The sequence below is a fragment of the Phascolarctos cinereus genome, unplaced genomic scaffold (assembly GCF_003287225.1).
Source record: "Phascolarctos cinereus isolate Bilbo 61053 unplaced genomic scaffold, phaCin_HiC Scaffold_5;HRSCAF=322, whole genome shotgun sequence".
Lineage (NCBI taxonomy): Eukaryota > Metazoa > Chordata > Mammalia > Diprotodontia > Phascolarctidae > Phascolarctos > Phascolarctos cinereus.
This window is the reverse complement of record NW_027555958.1, coordinates 176869927-176892011: the sequence shown is the minus strand read 5'-3', so window position 1 is coordinate 176892011 and position 22085 is coordinate 176869927. Positions and strand designations below refer to the sequence as shown.

General features: G+C 35.0%; 1 protein-coding gene across 1 annotated transcript in view; it reads right to left on the bottom strand.

Moving 5' to 3' along the window:
* RNGTT (RNA guanylyltransferase and 5'-phosphatase) overlaps nucleotides 1-22085 on the bottom strand; it is a 348213-nt gene that overhangs the window by 133803 nt on the left and 192325 nt on the right. The window lies entirely within an intron of this gene.

Below are 22085 nucleotides of genomic sequence, written 5' to 3'. Positions count from 1 at the left end.
TTTGTTTTGCACCTCAATTAAGATGTCAGTATCTGACACACAGTACCTGTTTAATAAATACTTGCAGAAATGGAATTAATTTAAGCATTCATTAATATCCCCCAGCCTCTAAAATACATTCCAACAAGTGTTCCTACCCTAAACTCTATATCTTACCGAGTTACTAGCACAATGCTTTACATATAGCAGGTGTTTTAGTAAATATATATATATATGTTCACATGAAGTGAAATACTAAGATTCTTGACATTAACATTAAAAAAATTACAGCTCTTCACAGCTACAGAATAAGCAGAATGTGAGTCAAAAGATTTCTCTCTCCATCTCTATCTCCTTCATGCTTTTTCACATCAGGTCACATGATATGCACTGTGTTGAGAGCAACTTACCTAACAGAGAATTTGGCCAATGGGAATTTTGGTAAGAAAAATTCTCATAGTGCATTTAGACAGGACACTGAGAGTGACCCTATTTTTTAAAAATGCCTTAGGACTTTTGATTACCACAAGTGTTCAGGATCTATCTTATCTTCAGAATGACACCCTCCTATTTACAGAATCTTTGTAACATTCTGGGACATTAAAGAGACTAATGTGGCTTAGAGAATAATAAACATCACTTCCATAACTACCTAAGCCAAGATGGCAAAGTAAAGGTAGGGACTAGCTTGAGCTCTCCCCCAAACACCTTTAAAAGATGACTCTGTGGACACTAAGGAATTTATAGAAGGGGAGATGATTTAGGGGAGTGAAAAGTCATAAGCAAAATATTTTTGAGGAGGGACAGGGTGAAAGGAGAGAGAACAGAATAAACAAGGTTGGGGATAGGATGGAGGGAAATCGGGTTAGCAATAGTAACTGTGAAAAAAATTTTGAAGCAAGTTCCTCTGACAAAGGCTTTATTTCTCAAACATATAGCATCAAATATATAAAAATAAGTCATTCCTCAATTCATAAATGATCAAAAGATATGATCAGTTTTCAGATGAAGTAATCAAATCTACAGGCATATAAAAATACTCTTAACTCAATACTGATTGGAAAAATGCAAACTAAAACAATTCTGAGGAACTACCTCATACCTATTAGATTGGCTAATAGGACAGAAAAGGCAAATGACAAATGTTGGAGGGGATGTGGAAAAAATGAGACTTTAATGCATTGCTGGTGGAGTTGTGAACTGATTCAGCCATTCTGTAGAGCAAGAGCTATAAAACCATGCATACCCTTTGACCTAGCAATACCACTACTAGGTCTGTATCCCAAAAGAGACAAAAAACAAAAAGGAAAATGATCTATATATACGAAAAATATTTATAGCAGCTCTTTTCTAGGGGTAAAGAATTTGAAGTTGAGGGGATATACACCAATTGGGGAATTGTTGAACAAGTTGTGGTATGTGATTATGATGGAATATTATTGTATTATGAGAAATGATGAGCAGGATGCCCTCAGAAAAAACTGAAAAGACTTGCAAAGTGAAATGTACTGTGTACAAAGTAACAAGAATACTGTAAGATGATCAGCTGTGAATGACTTAGATATTCTCAGCAATACAAAGATCCAAGACAACTTTGAAGGACTTATGATGAAAAATGCTGTCCATCCCCTGAGAAAGAACTGATGGTGTCTGAATACAGACTGAAGCATACTTTTTTAAAAAAACTTTATTTTTTCTTGAGTTTTTTCTTGTCTGTGTTCTTTCACAACATGACTATTACGAATATGTTTTACATGACTATACACGTATAATCTATACCAAATTGCTTGCCATCTCAACGAGAGGGGGTGGGTAAGGAGGTAGGGGGAGAATTTGGAACTCAAAGTTTTGAGAAGGAATGTTTAAAGTTGTTTTTGCATGCAACTGGGGAAAAATAAAATACTAAATAAAAAATTAAATTTAACAAAAACAAAAACAATAACACAAATATTGAATATGTCTAAGTAAATCTCTTTTGTTTATAATGTCTGAAAAATAAAATTCAAAAGTGATGTAGCTATAAATATTCCTCTGCTTCATCTCCTAGATAACAAATTCTAACTTTGATGCTTTTGGGGGGAAATATAGCATAAAAAAACCCCGGTTTTTCACAGGTAATGTAACTTAAGGGATATCTAGTACAATATTCTCATTTTTAAGATGAGGACACCAAGACCCAGAGAGATGAAATGACATAAGTCAAACAGCTACATGTTAGAAGAGGCATGAATTAGAACTATGTCTCCTGACTCTTAGTGAAATAAAGATATGAATTTACCTGGATAACACCTTTTAAGTGTCTTGTAAATCACAATACACACGGTGAATTTCCAATTATCTTTCAAAGAGAAAGATCCCCAAAGCTTCTGCTTAGTTTTATTTTTCTAGTTACCATCCTCTCTTTCTCCATTGAAAGATTTTACCTTCCCATGATAACCATCTCCACATTCCTTTCTTCTATTCTCCTGTCCCTAAATCTATAGACTTTGTTGAAACTGTCCTGAGAACTAGGTAGAGAACTGCCTTACTCTGATGACCTTAGCAAGGGAGAACATTTCATTTCCCTTCCATTGCAATTTCTATCTCCATACTTAGGGGATTTTTTTTTTGGAGGGAGAGTGTCTCATTGAGAAACCCATAATTTGGTTTTCCAAAGGGAGCTCAGTTTGGCTAGACCATTATATTATGCAGAGGTAGGTACTGTCTGGCAGGTTTGTGTAATTTCATTCATCCAAAGCATCATTTCAATTACTATAGTCAACAATATTTTTTGTTATTCATGAAAAATCAAAGCTAACTAATCAATTTAATTTTTTAATTTCTTTTCTAAAATGTTATTGGAGAGAAATTCTAAATAACAAAGAAATGGTTAAAAAATATACATGATGAAAAAAGAAAAAAAGGAGTCTTGTTAATATCTGAAAAATGAGTAAAGTGAAAGTTGCTTATATGGTAGCTGGAGGAGGGATTAAATAAATTAACAAATATTCAGTCATTTTCAACTGTGTCCAACTTTTGTGACCCCATTTGGGGCTTTCTTGGCAAAGATACTGGAATGGTTTGCCGTTTCCTTCTCCAGCTCATTTTACAGATGAGGAAACTGAGGCAAACAGGGTTAAATGACTTGCCCCAGGTCACAAAGCTAGCATGTGTCTGAGGCCAGATTTGAACTCAGGAAGATGAGGTTTCCTGCCTCCAGACCCATTGTTCTATCTACTATACCACCTAGCTGCCCTCAAATTAATAAATAAGACCTATAAAACAAAAATTAAGGATTTAGGATTAGAATTGCGCCACAGAAAGAAAACGAGATTTGTGATCTGAGTTCATTCTGCTATTACTTCTGTGAACTTAATCAAGTCATTTCCTGTTCCATGTCTGAGCTTCCTCATAAGGTGAAAGTATAATACTACTTGCATTCTCTCACAGGGTTGCCATGAGGAAATCATTTTGTAAACATAAAAGTGCTATGTAAAGCACTATATTATTATTATTACTATTACTACTATCAGTTATTATTAGAGTTATGAAAGGCATGAGAAAAGCAAACTAGAGAGAACCTCTTTAAAGTGAGAAATTCTTCCCCATGAGGTACAGAAACCATGTCAGAATATTCCATTAATATGAACATAAATCCAAAGAAAGCAAACAATTTTTCTCTCTGAAACTAAGGGAGAGAAATCATTTATGGGCCAATAAGAACAAGATCAAAATTCAAACAAAAATTGCAAGCAAAAAAGAAATATATTGAAAATAAATGAATGTATTATTTCTGAATGTAGATAAGTGAATAAAAAGGCAACTGAAGATAGAACAATGACAATCAGACAGTAAAAATATTACAATGAAATTATGTTAGCATAAATTATCTACCTTAATCCAGGTTTTTTTCTGAAACCATTCTCTTCATCATTCCTTATAGTACAATAATATTGTACTGTAGTTGAACTACAGGTTCTATCCAGGTAATGCATATCTTTATTTCACTAGGAGTCAGGAGACCTAGTTCTATCTATAAGTTGAAGGAAAACTCAAAAAATGCAATGATCATTTCCTTGATGCTACTGGGTTCGAAGCTTCATCTATTCTATTAATCAAAGACAAAAGAAAACAAATGGTAACCTAAAATTAATTAATAAACTTGCATAACAATAAATGGAAATGACACTGTGCTGGAATTATCTTTTTTTGTTGTTGTTGGAAAATACTCAGAAGGAAACTATTTTGAAGCAAAATATCAAAATTAAGATATACTGAAAATGTTTTAAAGTAGTTTTATCTTTAGTTATAAAACTTCTCTAACAAAAAGAGTGAAATCTACTACTTCAGTAACTAAAAAAATGTTTTGCCAGAAATTTTGGTTAATTCTGTAAAATGACCTTTGAAATAGTTCTTAAATCAATAGGCCACAAATTACCAATATCTAAAAGGAGAAAAATCTACTTCATTCTGATATACAATACTTATATCCAAATTTAAAGGTGTTCAGAATTATAGGACTCATCATTAAGCTTCTTTGGGAGAACATTCATTATCCAACAATATCAGTTCCACATTTTAAAAAGACCATATGCTACAAAAATACCTGGAAACTGCTTATAAGATTGATTAAAAAGTTCCTGATAGAACTTAAGCTCCTTCAAATCAGCAACCATTTTGTTTTTATAATTGTTTCCTCCAAACCTAGCATAGTTCTTGGCACACAGTAGGTGTTTAATACATGCCTATTAATTGATTGATTGATATAGTGAGGTTAGAGCCATATCCTAATATCTCCCCTCATGCAAGGCAGTCTTATTTTTCTTAGAAAGATTATGAGCCCACCACGTGGTAATTTAGACTGCTGACATCACTTCCTGGCTTCCTGAATTACAAGACAGTCACAGAGACCTCCAGGTGGCACTGACTCCTTGCTAGTGTTTCACAATGGCCAACTCAGGCAAAGGGTTTGAATCCAATTGAGGTGTCCTCAATGCTTATCTTTTTTTAACATCCTCCTCTTGTTATGCCTAAGTAAACTTCTTATTGTTAATTGTGAAATGTTCAACAAGTGTCTCATTTTGTTTCAGGCTCAGTCCAGAAGAGATAGTTTTAATAGATACCTTAAAAAAATTTTTTTTCAGATTGTTCCAAATGAATAATAATAAGAGAAATACAAAGCAAAACAATGCTGAATTTTTACTTCACTTTCAGAAAGTTGGTAAAGATGACAAAATGTAGGAATATTTAATGTAGGAAGATCTGCAGAAAGATAAGCACACTAATATACTGTTGGTAAAGCACACTAATACACTGTAAATTGATCCAAATATTTGGGAAAGCAATGTGGAATTAAACCTCCAAAAAGTGACTAACACATCAATATCCTTTGTCCCAGAGAATCTCACTGCTAGGTATGGACTGCAAAGAGGTCAAAGATAGAAAAAAAAAAAACATCATAGGCACAATTCTTGCTTGTGACAGCAAAGTATTAGAAGCAAAATAGACACCCTTTGACTGTGGAATAACTAAGCAAATTAGGATAGGAAAACAAAATGATGCCAAGTGAAGTGGAACTAGAAAATAAAATATAATAGCAACTGGAGAGAATTAAAAAAAAGAAAAAAGAAAAACTTGAAATTGAAGGCGCTACAGTTACATTGATCAAACTTGGCACTGGAGATGATTTAAGAAAATATACCTTCCCCCTCTTTCTTTGTAAAAGTGGGAGTCAATGAATGTGAAATATTATATTTCCTAGAAATGGCTGATGTGCTAGTTTTTTATTTTTTTAATTCACTTTTACTTTAATTTCCAAATTCTTTCTCTCCCCCAACTGAGAAGGAAAGAAATACAAAACCCATTACAAATATGAAGTAATGCAAAACAAATTTCCTCACTGGATATGTCCCCCATACACATACACATGAAAATGAAAAAAGAAAAAAAATGCTTCAATCTGAGTCCAGCAATTCTCTGTGTGAAAGTAGACAGTATTTTTCATCACGAATCCTTTGGAATTGTGATGGATCATTGTGTTGATCAGAGTTACCAAATCGTTCATGGTTAATTTTCTCTACAATATTGTTGTTATTGTATAAATTGTTTTCCAGGTTCTGCTCATATCACTTTTTATTAATTTCATACAAGTATTTCCAGGTTTTTTCTGAAACCATTCTCTTCATCATTTCTTACAGTGCAATAATATTCCACCACATTCATATAACCATAATTTTTTAAGCCATTCCCCAAATGATAAACACCTCCTCTGTTTGTAATTCTTTGCCACCACAAAAAACACTCCTAAAAATGTTTTTGAACATATGGGTCCTTTTCCTTTCCTTTTGATCTCTTTGGGGGAATAGACCTAGTAATGGCAGAGTTCCAAATTTCTTTTCTGTATAGCTGGATTAGTTCATAGCTCCACCAAGAGTGCATTAATGTGTATCTATTTTTCCACACCCCTTCCAAAATTTATTTTCCTATTCTGTCATTTTAGCCAATCTGATAACTCAGGTAGTAACTCAAAGTTGTTCTAACATGCATACTCTAGTTATTAGTGATACAGAGCATTTTTATAAGACTACTGATAGCTTTGATTTCCTCCTCTGAAAATTTCTTATTCATTACGCCTTAATCATTTATCAAATGGAGGATGTATTGCTTTTTCTGAACAGCCTTTTTTCTTCCTTTTAAAATTTTTGTTATGAGACAAATAGTTCCCTTGGTAGAGAAGAGATACATTCAGAAATGAAAGTAACATAAAAAAGATAAAAATAAAAAGTAATTTTTCTTAATTCTCTTATAAGTTCGCAATATAGTACTTATGAATGTGACTTTGAATTGCATAAAAAATTAATAAAAATTCTTTAATATCAAAGTTATCCATTTTTAAAAAAACAGAGAGTAAACTCATAAAAAAAAGAGTACATACAGATCCTTGGCTTTACTGGATAACTCAGTTTTCATTCATGGAATTTACAGATAATTTATTTTATATTCACTTGATGACCATTAAATCCTATATCATAACATGGCCAATATTTTGTCCATCAAAATTTTCTTATATGCTCTAAAAGATAATTACACCAAAAGAAAATAAATCATGTTATCAGGCTTGGTCAAGAAACAATACCATGCCTGTCAATTAAAGGTAATGGAGATTGAGTTTTTTGCTTGTACAAAGACACACAAACTGATTGTCCATTATCAAAGGATAAGAATGTAACAAAATTAAAGCACATTGTATGCAAATCAGTTTACTTTTTTGTTTGTTTTGTGAGGTAATTGGTGTTAAGTGACTTGCCCAGAGTCACACAGCCAGTGAGTGTTATGAGTCTGCAGCCGCATTTGAACTCAGGTTCTCCTGACTCCGGGGCCAGTGCTCTATCTACTGCGCCACCTAGCTGCCCCCAAATTAATTTACTTTGATAATTCAGATGACATTTCAGCACTTTGCAATGGTTCATGGTTATCAAGTACCACTGGCCAGTAAAAATGGCAAAGTGATTATTAACAATTCTAGTGGATAAAAACTAGAAAACAGTTAATTGTACATCTTATAAACTCTAGAAATTTAATAAAAGCGAATATCATTATTACACATTTTAGATCTTTAACAACATAAAGGAATAAACTCAATTGCTACTGCACACTCAGATATGAGGAACGTAATGAAACGTAATGCTTGCAGAAGCAAAGGCAAATTGCAGGTACCAACATTAAAAAAAATGAGATACTATTTTTAAAAAACAAACAAAACAAATCCATACTAATTGTGTCATGACCCTACCTTAGATTTAGGTTATTCTCACTCTTTCTGGCCTTCCCTGTTGTGCTGAATTGGGAAATAGGGAAATAATTTTCTGATTTGCAAACATAAGTAAATGAGAGTTTTATATTGTTTTCTCTTGAGATCCAATGTTGAATGAGAGTTCCATTTTCCAGAGATAAAAGGAAAGCACTGACAATGATATGACCTATCTCTTTTTTCTTTTACACAATCAATAAATTACCATATTTGCACCTTGAGTCCATCAAATATTTGAGGATGTTAAATAATCACATCTCTGCATCTCACCCACAGTTTTTTAAATGAAATTTTAAATGACTGATGTCAAAACAGACTATCGAAGTGAAAGAGAAATAATTATTGCTATTTCTTAATGAATATAGGTCTCTTTACCTCCAAGTAAATTTATGACATTACTCATTTTCACTGAGAAATGCAGCAGCTAAGATCTAAATCTTTTTTGATCTCTGATTCTTTGTTAAAAATCACCATTTCAATTTGAGGTGCTTGCAAATAAGCAAGTAGCCACTTAATATAACATGTGATTAAATGGTACAAATACCAAGTTAAAGGAGCTACCCAATTTAAAAATCCCAACTGAAATTTTACTGCATTTAACATCATATACAATAATTATGCAATTTTTAAAATGAAATTTGAGTATTGCGTTAATTTTTGGTGGATATTTTTGTTTCATCTCATATTAAAGAATTTTCTAATGAGATAAGATCCTTTTCTAGGGAGACAGTTATTCTCCTCAAATACATATACATACAGAATCCTTGAATGGCAAAATTGAAAGATTCCACATAACCTAGCCCAACCCTTTCATGTTACCAATGAAGAAAAAAATAAGTGGCCCAGAGAGATCAAGTAATATTACCATAGTCAGAGAGTAAGGGAGGCAGAGAACAGACTACGATATCAATCTCTAAATGTAACAAAATTAAGCAGAAAAATGAATATTGTATAGGAAACTAGGTCAATGATTCCCCAACCTGTTCATTCTAATGATCTTAAAGGCTGTCATAAAAATTTCAAAGTAAAACCAAGAGAGTTAACAAAACCATTAATTGAAAAACTAAACTTCAATAAAATCTTATAATATATGATAAACCAAAAAAAATTCATTGTCATTTCTGTGCCAATAATAAATATCAGGGGGAAATGACAGAAAAAAAATTTAAATAGTGACAAATTGTATTAAATATTTGGGAATTAAACTACCAACATATAGGTAGGGGTTTACATAGTTAACAATTAACCCTAAACAACCTCCCCCCTCAAAAAAAAAATAGAAGAATTAAACAATGGCATAGTATTAAATGTTCACCTCAGCCTGAGCTGACATGGTAAAGACGACGATATTTTTTCAAATTAATATCTAGATTTAACATTGTGCTAATCAAAATAAAGTTCTTAGTAAATGGTAATAATCTGAGTATATGTCTGTTATCTATTTCAAAATTTTTAATGTTAAACACTGATTTAGATAGGTCAAGTTGGAGTTGGCCCAACTGGGCACCATTACCTCTCATTTTTATTCTTTCTTATAACTTTGTTTTAATTTTTATCTTTGTTTTAAAAAGTGAGTACTTTGGCAATACACAGACAGGTGATTCAGAAATGACTCTCACGCTGATAATCAATACTTGTCTTTTGGAATGTGAACAATTTTTACACACATACACACACAGAGCTTGATGTTCGCAATGTATTACAGTAAATGTGACCTGTCTTTTGAAATACGATTAATTTCATTTTATACATACACACATATAAGTGTGTGTGTGTGTGTGTGTGCGTGTGTGTGTGTGTGTGTGTGTGTTTACTACTTGGAGTTTGCAATGTCTGGAACCTCCAAATTCTCTTCTTGAAAAAAGTGTTCATAAAATATAAGCATAACGTTTTGAAAAAATCTTTGACCTCTTCTTTTTTTAATCACTGAACCAAATTTCCCAACATATTTTTCATTGCTCTCTTCTATATCCATATTAGCAATGAAGTCATCAAGTGGACTGTATATGTAGGATTTTATGAGGTCTTCAAATTATTTGACTACATCCTAATCTTCTGCAACAGATGTTGCTGCATAACCTGTAATTATTTCCATGTGAGCGTTTCTGTAAATGTTCATTAGAAATACAAGATAGTCCAAGAAATAATGGTTCTTGCTGTGTTTAGATGCTTCCATCAATTCCTTTATTTGCTTCTGAAAGGACTATATGTGAACCCTAATGGAAAGGAAGCAAAATGTAATATATAGAATGATGGACTAGGAATCAGAAGACCTAGCTTTTTGGCCATCACAATTTCAAATCACAATTTCTTTGAGCTTAAGTTTCCTTACCTATAAATAAAGGATAATTCTGCAGAATCTAACTCACAGGGTTCTTTGCAAGATTTAAATGAGATAATATATGCATGGCAAACCTTACAGGGCTATGTAACTGTCGGTTTTATTATTATTATTGTTACAGTTACATTTAACTGTAATGTCCTCGTGTATCCTGGTTTTGTTTTTAGTGAAAATCAAGATCTCACAGTTGGAAGAGTCCTTAAAAGATAAACAGTTCAACTTATACAGAACAAGAATCCCTGCTACTTTATAACCATTTGGAAGCAAGTCTTTGCTGAAAGACCTTCAATGAAAAGGAACCCGCTCTATGGAGGAGGCCCATTCCACTTTCAGATGGCTGTACTTGTTAGGAGGTTTTTCTTTGCATCAAGCTGAACTTGCTTCTTTAAAATATTCACTCATTACTCTTAGATCTGTCCTCAGAAAACAAGAACAAACTTCATTCTCCTTTCACATCACAGCCCTTCAAATATCTAAAGACAGCTATTGCATCCACATTTCTACTTCTTCCCACCAAGTCTTCTCCTTGGCAAAGAAGTTCAGTTCCTTCAGTTCTTCAGTTCCTTAAGCCCAATCATGTAAGTCATAATCTCCAGGCCTTTCATCACCCTATTTGCTCTCATATAAATATTCATTAGATTTTACATATATATATACATATATAGATTTCTCTCTCTCTCACACACACACACACGTATGCGTGTGTGTGTGCATGTGTGTGCGTGTGCATGTGTGTGTGTGTGTGTGTGTGTGTCTGTATAATCCTTTTTTCAATATATCTTCCAAAATTGAATACAATGTTCCACTTACAGTCTGACCAGGGTACAGGAGAATTGTCATCTGTGTAGTCATGGACAATATGCTTCTCTTAATGTAGCCCAAGATCACATTAGTTTTATGTATTGAAAAAACAAATGATGCTCAGGAACATGTAATAATTCAGAAAATAAAGACTTACAATAGCCAATAACAATCAATGAAATTCTCCTCCAAACGTTTCCAGTTTCCACAGTGTTCCAAACATATTTTTTGTTATTCTGCAGTCATTTCAGTTACATCTGATTCTTCATGACCCCATTTCGGGGTTTCTTGACAAAGACACTAAAGTGGTTTGCCATTTCCTTCTCTAGCTCATTTTACAGATAAGGAAACTAAGGCAAACAGGGTTAAATGATTTGCCTAGGTCACACAGCTAGTGTCTGAGGCCAAACTTGAACTCAAGTCTTTCCTGATTCCAGGCCCGGCACTCTATTTACCATGTTCTCTCCAAACAAATAGCATCACCCTATTATTTGGACTCCCCCTGGAAGCGAAACAGAAAGGACTGCTAGAGGGGCAACCCACTTTTCCCATGTTGTCCAAATAGCTCAGTGAAATAGAGTACAAAGTCTGCGGTCCTTGCTTAGCTCAATTCTGGAAGAAGAAAAGTGCAAAATGGTCTTGCTACAAGCGGCTCAGGAAACTCCCTTTTTCTTAATACAAGACCAGATTCCCCAACTCTCAAGCTTGGGTTTATTATTGTAGCATTCTGGGCCTCTCTAATAATTGTTGTTGTTGTTGTTGGTCCTTCTTTGTTGAAGAGGACCATGACATCAAGAAAATGATGCCATGACTTGCAAGTCAATTGGATTTAAGTGAGGGAGGACTGTGCAAGGTCACCAGCCTCACTTTCTCTTCTTGAGCCATCTGGGTCCAATGACAAGACAGATACAGATCAGGATGACCAGAGATGGCCCCTGCCTCTTAAGGTAGAAAGTGAAGCCCCAAAAGTACTCACTCTCTCCTCCAATACTCTGATACTTTTGGAATGTGGCTATTGCTAGCCAGGCCTAGCCAGAAGAGTCACATAGAGAAGGTATAAAGATATAGCCATTAACACCAAGCAAATCCTATTCCCTAATAATCACCTTGAGGCAGCTAGGTCTTGCAGTAGATAAAGTCTAAAGTAGATAAAGTAGATAAAGTAGATAAAGATAAAGGGCCTGAAGTCAGGAAGACAAGTTCAAATACAGCCTTTAATAGCTGTGTGACCCTAGGCAAGTTATTTACCATCTGGCTGCCTAGGTTACTTCAAATGTAATATGGGGAATATAATAGCACCTATCTACAACGGTAGCTGTGAAAATCAAATGAAATAATATTTGTGAAGTGCTTAGCACAGTGCCTGCCACATAGCAGGTACTTAACAAACACTTGTTCCTGTCCTCTCTCCTAACTCCTTTTGAAAACTTTATGTACATGTAGGAAGAAAGAGAAGGGAATGAAGGAGGCTATATGTCAATCCTTGCGGGGGGGGGGGGGGGGGGAGAATGACACCATTCTGACTTGTTTTTTTACATAGGACAAAGAAAGGAAAAAAAACCCTGGCACCCAGTTTACCTCTGCCTTTTGGCAAGCTGATCAAAAAAATAATCATTAAAACAATAAGATTAGTTCTCAATTTGCACAACCCTCAAGAACTTTTGCTGAATAAGGCTCAAACCTTAGTCCTTTTGGTATCTCTATACTAATACTCAAACACTGTTCCTGTCTGCAGTGATTCCCTTATTCACAAATTAAATGAACACACAGATCAACAATTAGATCAATAAGATTTCTCTAGCTGGCAAAAGAATCCAAACTACTTAAAATTTTAAAAAGTAAATTTAAACAACAGAATAAGAAATCAGTTTCTGCCCTGCCTAAAGGCAGGGGAGGAGGTCCAGGTGAAGGGAGTGAAGAGGCAATGGGGATATTTCATAGTCTGGTTCCTATTCTTCCAGGCTAAAAATCAGCAATCCTTATCCCATTCTGGCCTCTGAAAGTATAATCAGCTACAACATTAAGGGTTCTGGAAGTAACCTCATAGGCTATAGGTCTCCGGGCTCATGGATGTCCCACAGGCTCCTACACCTCAACCTTCAGTTTCCAAGTCTCTAATTTGGGGAAGCAGCTGGTTGAACAGTGGATAGAAGGCAGGATCTGTAATCAGGAAAATCTGAGTACAAATCCAACCTTTGACACTTAACAGCTATTTGATCTTGGGTTAGTCAATTAACCTTTGTTTGTCCCAGTTTTCTCAACTGTAAAATGGGAATAATAATAGCACCTATCTCCCAAAGTTATTGTGAGGATCAAATGAGGGAATATTTGTGTAAGCCTTTAGCAGAGTACTTGGCACATAGTGGGTGTGCAATTAATGCTTATTCCCTGCCCTTCCCTAGTTTGCCATTCTAGTTGCCTTTCTATCTCCTCATTCATTCAAAACATATATAATCTCCACCACCATTGCATTTGCCACAGTCACTCCGCACTGCCCCTTCTGCCACCAAAGCACTCAATCCAAAAACTCCCAGCACAGAACTCTATTCCTACTCCTTCAGATGCACCTGGTTCACGGTCCTTGACTATCTAAATTTCTCCCCAAGCAGGAAGAAAAATGTTACCTGTTCAGAACTACACCTCCCAGAAACCACCACAGCTAGGCTCTGAAAACTTCCTCTGCTTGCAGAAATCCATCTTTAAAAGCCAATTATGCTGGCAAGGCAAATCTCTAGGCTGCTACTGCCCAAGAAATCCAATTTCCAGCTACAATGCTATATTCTAGTATAATGTGCTTATTTTTATAGCTCTTTAAAATATTAAATAACCAGTTGATCAAGTTATAGCACAGTGACTCAATAGGGGAAAAATGGAATTGGTGCCAGTATCACAACAGTTTCCTTAAGTCATTTGTCAGTCTTGAAATAGAGCATAGGGAGGGAGATTAAAAAAGGGCAGCCTTTTGAACACAACACATTTTTCACCAAGGTCTGTTTCAAGTAAAATACATTAACGTTAGGAATTCCCTCATATCTTTCCCCCACTATACACTGTAAGGTGATTTGAATGTAGGTATCAACAAATTACTGATCAGACAAAACATTTGCAATTCTATATTTCTCAGCAAATCGATAAATCCCACAACCACTCTCCCATCCTAACACTTATGCACTTTGTCCCCTAGGGAGGTATGGGGCTGCTAGGGAATCAACACTTCAGGATTCCAACCACTTAGCTGTGTGGCTCTCCCTTCAACAATCTTACATTTGAGAGATTATGCCCTCACCCTGACAACAGAGGCCAGGAACTCAACGCTGTCCAGAAACAACATTTCCCTGGAATTCTCCTCTTGTGCCACATGGGCAAATACTTGTAGGATCTCTGTGTTTTGTTTTTGTTTTTTACCAAGACCACCACTAAAGAACTGCTAGATTATCTCCCACACACATGCCTGCTGTGCTCTCAGAATCTCTCCAGAATAAAAGGGGGAATAAACCAAAAGGGTTTTTATAGGCCAAAGTGGTAGTTTCTTTCAAAACAGTCCATATTTCACCAATTCATACCAGAAGCCACCCCATCAGTGAAACCAGACTTCAAGGATGTCTCAAAGAGTATGTCCACATCCTTCATAGGAAGACATTGTTGTTCATTCATTCAGTGGTGTCCAACTTTTTGTGACCCCATGGACTATAGAATGACCATAAAAGGTCCTTTCTAGCCTCCACTATCCCAAAGTCTGTCCGAGCTCATGTTAATAGCATCTATAACACTATCTATCCATCTCATCCTCTGCCATCACCTTCCCTTTTTACTTTCAATCTTTCCCAATATCAAGCTCTTTTCCAGTGAGTCCAGTATTCTTACCATGTGGCCAAAGTATTTAAGTTTCAGCTTCAGAATATGTCCTTCCAATGAGCAGTCTGGATTTTCTTTAAGTATTGATTTGATCAAGGTATTCTCAAAAGTCATGTCCAGCACCACAATTCAAAAGCCTTGATTCTGCAGCATACCACTTTCCTTTTAGCTCAACTCTCAGCCATATATTAGTACTGGAAAAACCAGAGCTTTGACTATACAGATCTCTATCAGTAAGGTTATGCCTCTGCTTTTCAGTATGCTGTCCAGATTCACCATACCTTTTGTTCCAAGGAGCAAGCACCTTTTAATTTCATAGATGCAATTGCCATCTGCAGTGATTTTTAAGCCCAAGAATATAAAATCATCTGACACTGCTTCCATTTTTTTTTTTTTGGTGAGGCAATCGGGGTTAAGTGCCTTGCCCAGGGTCACACAGGTAGTAAGTGTCAAGTGTCTGAGGCCAGATTTGAACTCAGGTCCTCCTGACTCCAAGCCAGAGCCCTAACCACTGTGCCACCTAGCTGCCCCTTGCTTCCATTTTTTCTCCCCCTGTTTGCCAAGAAGTGATGGAACCAGTTGCTGTGATCTTAGCTTTTTTTTTTTTAACATTAAGCTTCAAGCTCACAATCCTGTAAACTCGTCAAGTTGAACAAGGAGGTCCCTTAACCTACTTTATGTATATCTCTCCTACTATACTCAGAATGGGATTTCAAAATTGATATTCAAACTTCTGTTCAAAACTTTCCTGACCTGGACATGATGGTGCACATCTATAGTCACTACTGCTGGTGAGCCGCAGGTTGATATATCATTTGAGTTTGGCAAATCTGAGCTGTAACAGGGATAAAAGGATCCATATTGTCAGACAGTATCCATATTGTGTGACACCCCAGAAGCAGATAGCCACCGGACAGCCTAAAGAGGGATAAAGTGGCCTAGATGAGAAAAATAGAGCAGGTTCCACACTGATCAGTTTTGAAACTGGAATCACAAGTGGCTGCTGTACTTCTCAGCCTATGTTAGCTAGGGACACCTAGTCTCAAAAAAAATATATAAAACAAAAAACCTATCATTTTACTGACAAGGCAAAAAAAATTGATTCTAAATAATCCCAGAATTCCCACAACCACATCCTTCTATCTTAACACTGTGCCTGCTCTTAACTGATCTGTAATTGTCAAGGTACCATTTTAAATCTGTTCAAAAACTTTCTCTAAGTTTCTTATCTAAAAAGTTTATAGTCTGGTATAAGCAGATAAAACTCTATTAAAAAAAAAGCCCAATAACATTTTAAGTTCCTTCTTGAAATTAGGATCTACAACTTCTACTTTGTCTCTCCTCTGAAGTATCTCAAAGTGACTTGCAAATAAAAGGTGACACCACAGTATAGTAGGAAATAGTCCAGGACATGGATTCAGGAAAGACCTAGATTGGAATCCTCTCTCTACAAGAGGGTTTACTATCATGGTTACAATCTGGATAACCTTAATAACTTCTTAAATCACTTAATATCTCTATGACTCAATTTCATTATCTTTAAAATGGGTATAATACCTATGATCTCTACCTCACAAAGCTGACGAAAGGATCAAATGAGATAATATGATACAAAGCCCTTTGGAAAGCTTGAAACACTACATAAATGTCAGGTCTTGTTATCATCATATTAGGTCTTCGATAAATTTGTGCTGATTCATTGGTAAGAGGAAAGAAAACTGTCAGAAAGCTTATCAAAAATTTGCTGTTGTGGCTTACTGGGAGTCTCTATAAAAATTTTAACTAACCACAGTAGTTGCAACCAGAAATATGGTAATGTTAGGGGTTGGAAGGAAATTAAGTATTTATTTCTGTACCTAAACACAGAAATGAAGGCAAACATCATTTAGTATAATAACTTTTTAATACTAAGGGTTAGACTATATCACTGAAAGTATTACAACAAATAAGCATCTAAGCTATCCATTACCTTTTATATCAGCCACAAGAACAGCACATACTTTGCCAAGGTTATACAAAAACAAAAATCCGTATGAATAGGTACAGGTTCACTTGGTAAGGTCTGTTAATACCATGGTTTTCAACTTTATTTTTCTTCACACAAGCTTACCACTCCCTGCAAAGGTCAGATGAGAACATCTGCAGCATATTAAAATTACAAACAAAAAAATTTAAATAGTACCAGGAATTTCTTGAAAGACAGTGACATCTTGTGGAAACTATGACCTTTCAAAGTGAGTTATTTAAATTGAATCTAATTTATACTGCTTTTCTTTATTATTTAATCTATCTACAGGGCTGTCAGTTTGACTACAAGTTCCACAACAAATAACTGGCACTTGAGAGAAATGTACAAGCATATACTATTTAGGACAAAAAAAAAAACACCCCAAAAAACCCAAGAACACTGCATTAAACTTCAGAGGACATATAAATAATTTTGCTGTAATACAATTCTGTCAGAAATGAATGCATACACTAGAATTATATTTCTGGTCTGTAATATAACAGAGAGAAAAAGAACTGAACTTAGGCTTTTTCTGTAGTGAATTAACAAGTAAAAGAAAGTACTCTGAATCTAGCAATACACACATGAATACACACGCAACACACACACACCCCTCCAGGTACAATACATCATTCCTAGCACATTTTTCCTATTCACTTCTGGATCTTAATGTACATTTCTGAGAGTGGTGGTTTTGTGATGTAGGAGGTATATTCAGTAGTGTATTGCCTGACATGGAAGGTGAAAAGTTAATAGGCTTTGAAAGGTAACTGCCACTTGAAAGCTGGGCAAAACAATTACAACAACAACAATAAAGAGCTCAATTACAGCTTGCCTTTCTTCCTGTTTATGAAAAGAATAGCAGATAATCACACATTTGTAATGTTGGAACTATTATAACAATAAGAATAAAAAACACACGCACATGGAATTTTTTTATCATGTGTATAAAAGAGTAATGTCACTATGAATTATAAGCAAAGATAAGGAGATCCCATGACATGAGGGGAAAAAAAACAGATAATTCTGGCTTAAAGATGAATGATTCTGAAAATTCTATTGTGATATTTATTATATGGGCCTTTTATCTCTATATTTTTTTAAAGGAAAAAAGGCATTGATTTCCAAATGGAGAGTATGAACAGAATTAATCATTGCAAATTAGAGAAAACTCAGAGTAAGAAATGATGATGCTATGGTTAGCAAAGTAATATGACTTTCTTCAAATAATTTATATACCATTTTCTTCTTGTTCACTCAAATCAACAGTAGAATAAAGGAGTACTACATAGTAGATTCTATTACAACTACTATTTGTAAGGATACAATAAAATGCCATAGTTGGATGTTATACCAGATTACAATTTTATAGCTCTCAAAAACTTTTTCATAGGCAGAACACATTTATGCAAATATTTATTACAGCTATTTAGGAATTAACATAGACTAATGTCTTACCTCACTCAAACCTTTATATAAAAATATACAGAAATTGTGCATGTCAAAAATTTGTCTAAGACATAACCCCCCCAACACCCCACTTTTAGAGCTTACAACCTAGTTGAGGAAAGCAGCACATACACAACAGGGTAATAATAAGAAAACATGATCAAATGTTTTTGTTAGTTATAGGCATACCAAATGCTATGGAAACAATGTAGGCTAATATGATCAATAAAGATTTCCTCAAGTGGAACAACATAGTATAGTGGAGAAGAACACTAGATTTAAAGTTAGAAAATTTGACTCCAAATACTGGCTCTTCTTAACTTGGGCAAGCCATTTAACCATTACTCCTCATGGGTACAAGTAGCGGTTGGATTAGATGAATGTCAAATTTCCTTTAAGCTCTAAATCCTATTATATGACTCAAACAAGGAACTGCAGGACAAGAAGTATTTGAAAAGGTGAAAAATAAAAGAGAAATGGTTATGTGTATGTATGTATGTATGTATGTGTGTTCATTTTCAAAACAATGGTACTTTAAAGTTCAACTTTAAATCTCCTGGATATGTAACAGGAATCTCAAACTTAACATCCAAAACCGAATTCATTAATCTTCCCACTAAACCCAACACTATTCTGAAATTCCCTCTTTCTGTCAAGGCCACTACCATTACAACCATGACTCTTCATTCTCCTTCTCTGCCTCTCCCATATCCAATCCCACATCCAATGACAAGATATCATGTCAGTTCTACCTGAATACGTCAATTATCTTGTTCACTCATAGAGTTAACACCCAAGTAGAAGTGAACTACAATAATTCAGGACTACTGCAATAACTTCTGAATTGGTTTTTTTATTCCCAATCTGTACTCCAAAAAAACCCAAAATTGCTATTTTTAAAATATAGCTATGAAATTGTCAGATGCTGCTCAATAAGCTCCAATGAAGACATATTTATCCTTAGTATAAAATACAAACTCCTCTGTCTGGCATTTAAAACACTTCACAATATAACTCCAACCTATCTTTCTAGACTGATTTTACATTATTTCCCAGCCTTGCCCCTGCCCTCACATGCATTCTATATTCCAGACTATCTAGCTTATTTTTTGTTCCCCATGCATGATTTACCATTTCTTGCCTCTATTCTTTTGCATAGGCTATTCCTCATTTCTAGAATGCTCTTCTTCTAACCTCCACATCTTGGAAACCCTAGCTCCCTTGAAGCCTCATTCTGATGCTACTTCCTGATCACTACCATACCTTCCTATCAAAAATTTGCGCTTTCTACATCTCTTAATAATTTTGTATATATTTCATATTTATTTGTCTGTCTACCTGTTGTATCAGGTAAAAACAAGTCAAAAAGCATTTATTAAGTACTTTGTAAGTGCCAGGCAATGTGCAAGGATATCTCCGCCCCCCCCCCAAAAAGGATACAAAAATAAAGGCAAAAACAGTCCCTGCTCTCAAGGAATTCAATCTAACTGAGATAAATAAGACAAATGAACAAACAAGATATGTACAAAATACACGGGAGATAATATCAGAGGGAAGCACTAAGATTAAGGAGGGCTGGGAATGACATCTTACAGAAGGGACTGTTTTAGGCGGGACCTGAAAGAAGCCAGGGAAGCCAGGTGGCAGAGATAAGTATGGAGAGAGTTCCAGGCACCCCAACTGGGAAACACTGCGGTACAAGGAAGTAGCAGTGGATTTGAAATAAGAGTACCAAGGCTCAAATCCTGCCTCAATCACTTATCATCTCTGTGACCTTGGGTAAATCACATAACTCTCTGGGTTTTAGTTTCCTCATCTATAAAACAAGAGGGTTAGAGTAGATGGCATCTTAAGATTCCTTCCAGTTTAAATACGTAATCCTATTATTCCATATAAGCTACTAGTTCATTACTGCCTTTACATCTCAAGGGCCTAGCATTGTGCCTTGAACATAATAGGCACTTGACAAACTGAATTTGAACTTTAGATATCAAATTTATACTTCTTGCCATATATTATGTACATCTTGTTGGTTGATTAATCACATATTTGAAAGTATGATGAAAGCTAAAAAAAGGTTAACTGTTAATGCATATCCCTACTGGTTGGTCTTCCTCTCTCCCATTCCAGCCTATCCTCTATCAGCTTCCAGATTGAGCTTCATAAAGCCTAAGTGTGACCATGCCACCATCTACCTTCAGTAAGAGGCTGAACACCACTCAATAAATTCCAATGGCTCCCTATTTCCTCCAGGATCAAATGGAAAATCCATTGTTTGGCTTTTAAAGCTTTTCACAACCTGGCTTCTTCCTACGTTTCCAGTCTTCTTATACTTTATTCCCCATCATGTCATTACATTTCAATGACACTGTTCCTCCTCACACACAGCACTCCCACCTCTCCACTGTGTGCCTTTTCAATGGCTGTTCCTCAAACCTGGAATGTTCTCCTTCCTCCCCTCTGTTTCTTAGCTTCCCTAGCTTCCTTCCTGTAAGTACATATGTGCACGCGCACGCACACACTCTCTCTCTCTCTCTCTCTCTCGTATGTGCATAGTTTTCTGCATGTAGTCTTCCCCATCAGATTTTTGAGCTCCTTAAGGACTGAGCCTGTTTTGCCTTTCTTTGCAACTAGCACTTAGGACAGTGACTAGTGTATGGTAATTGTTTAATAAATGCTTGTTGACTGGTTGAATGAATACTTAAAGGGAAACATTTTGGAAATTTTTGACAAAGCTAATTAAATATCACAGTATGAATTTAGAAAGTTTTTGTTAAGGAGTTGTTTGACTGGTGGTCTATTTAAAATTAATTAATTGTATTGTTTACTTTGTCCCATTGTAATCAACAGTCTATAACTTCCTGAGGACACAAAACTTACATGACCTTAGTTTCTAATGATTGATATGACTATCAGAAATAGATAAAATAGAAAACACAAACTGATCTTATGTTTTAAAAGTTTAAGCTTTACTCTCTGAGACTGTGCAACTTTTCTATAAATTCAAAATTATATAAATTGCAAAAAACACAGGTACTGCATGCTAAGCTAAATTATCACTCTACTGTCAATGTTTAATTTTTCAGGAATTATATCTTTAAAGGAAAGAAAAACAAAGTCCAAACATCAGCTTTTGAATCGCCAGTAGCATGCTAAGCATTCAAGTCAATATAAATGATTTTCCACTAGTATTAGATTTCAATTTAACAGGAATCTGATTCATAACCATTTTATCACAGTAGTTCAGTGAAACTCAAAACTACTGAAAGGCCAAACCAATATACTTATCAGAAATTCCCACCTACATTTTCAAAGAATAGTTTTTATATTATACCTTTCCTGAAACCCTGGTCTGTTCTTTGTTTAGTAGAAGCCTTTGGAAATGTAATTAAGTAAACAAATCAACAAATTTTCTGGTTTTTAATATAGCTATTCCTAGTTAATTGGGTCACATGACATGGTTTTTGTGTGACCATAAAGCACAGATGTTCTTCTTTCAGACTGTTATAGATCGATATCTCCAACATATTTTAAATTGTTATTAGGCACTAGGTTCATATTTATAGCAAAAATCTACTCATTTAATGAAAACCACTATATCATATATAACATTCTTTACCTGTATAACATGTTTTACCTGAAAAAGCAGACTGCTCATGCTAAATGAATAATTTATGCTGAAACATCATTTGTTTTGTCTGCTACCAAGACATAATTCATATTAAAGACACAAACAAAAACTGCCATCTATATTGTCACTATAAATTATGCACCCCTACATGTGTGTAACTTCCATATTCTATTTCTTAAAACTGTACATCAAATATTTAAAATTCTGGTGCTATTCTATGTTCATAGCTGTA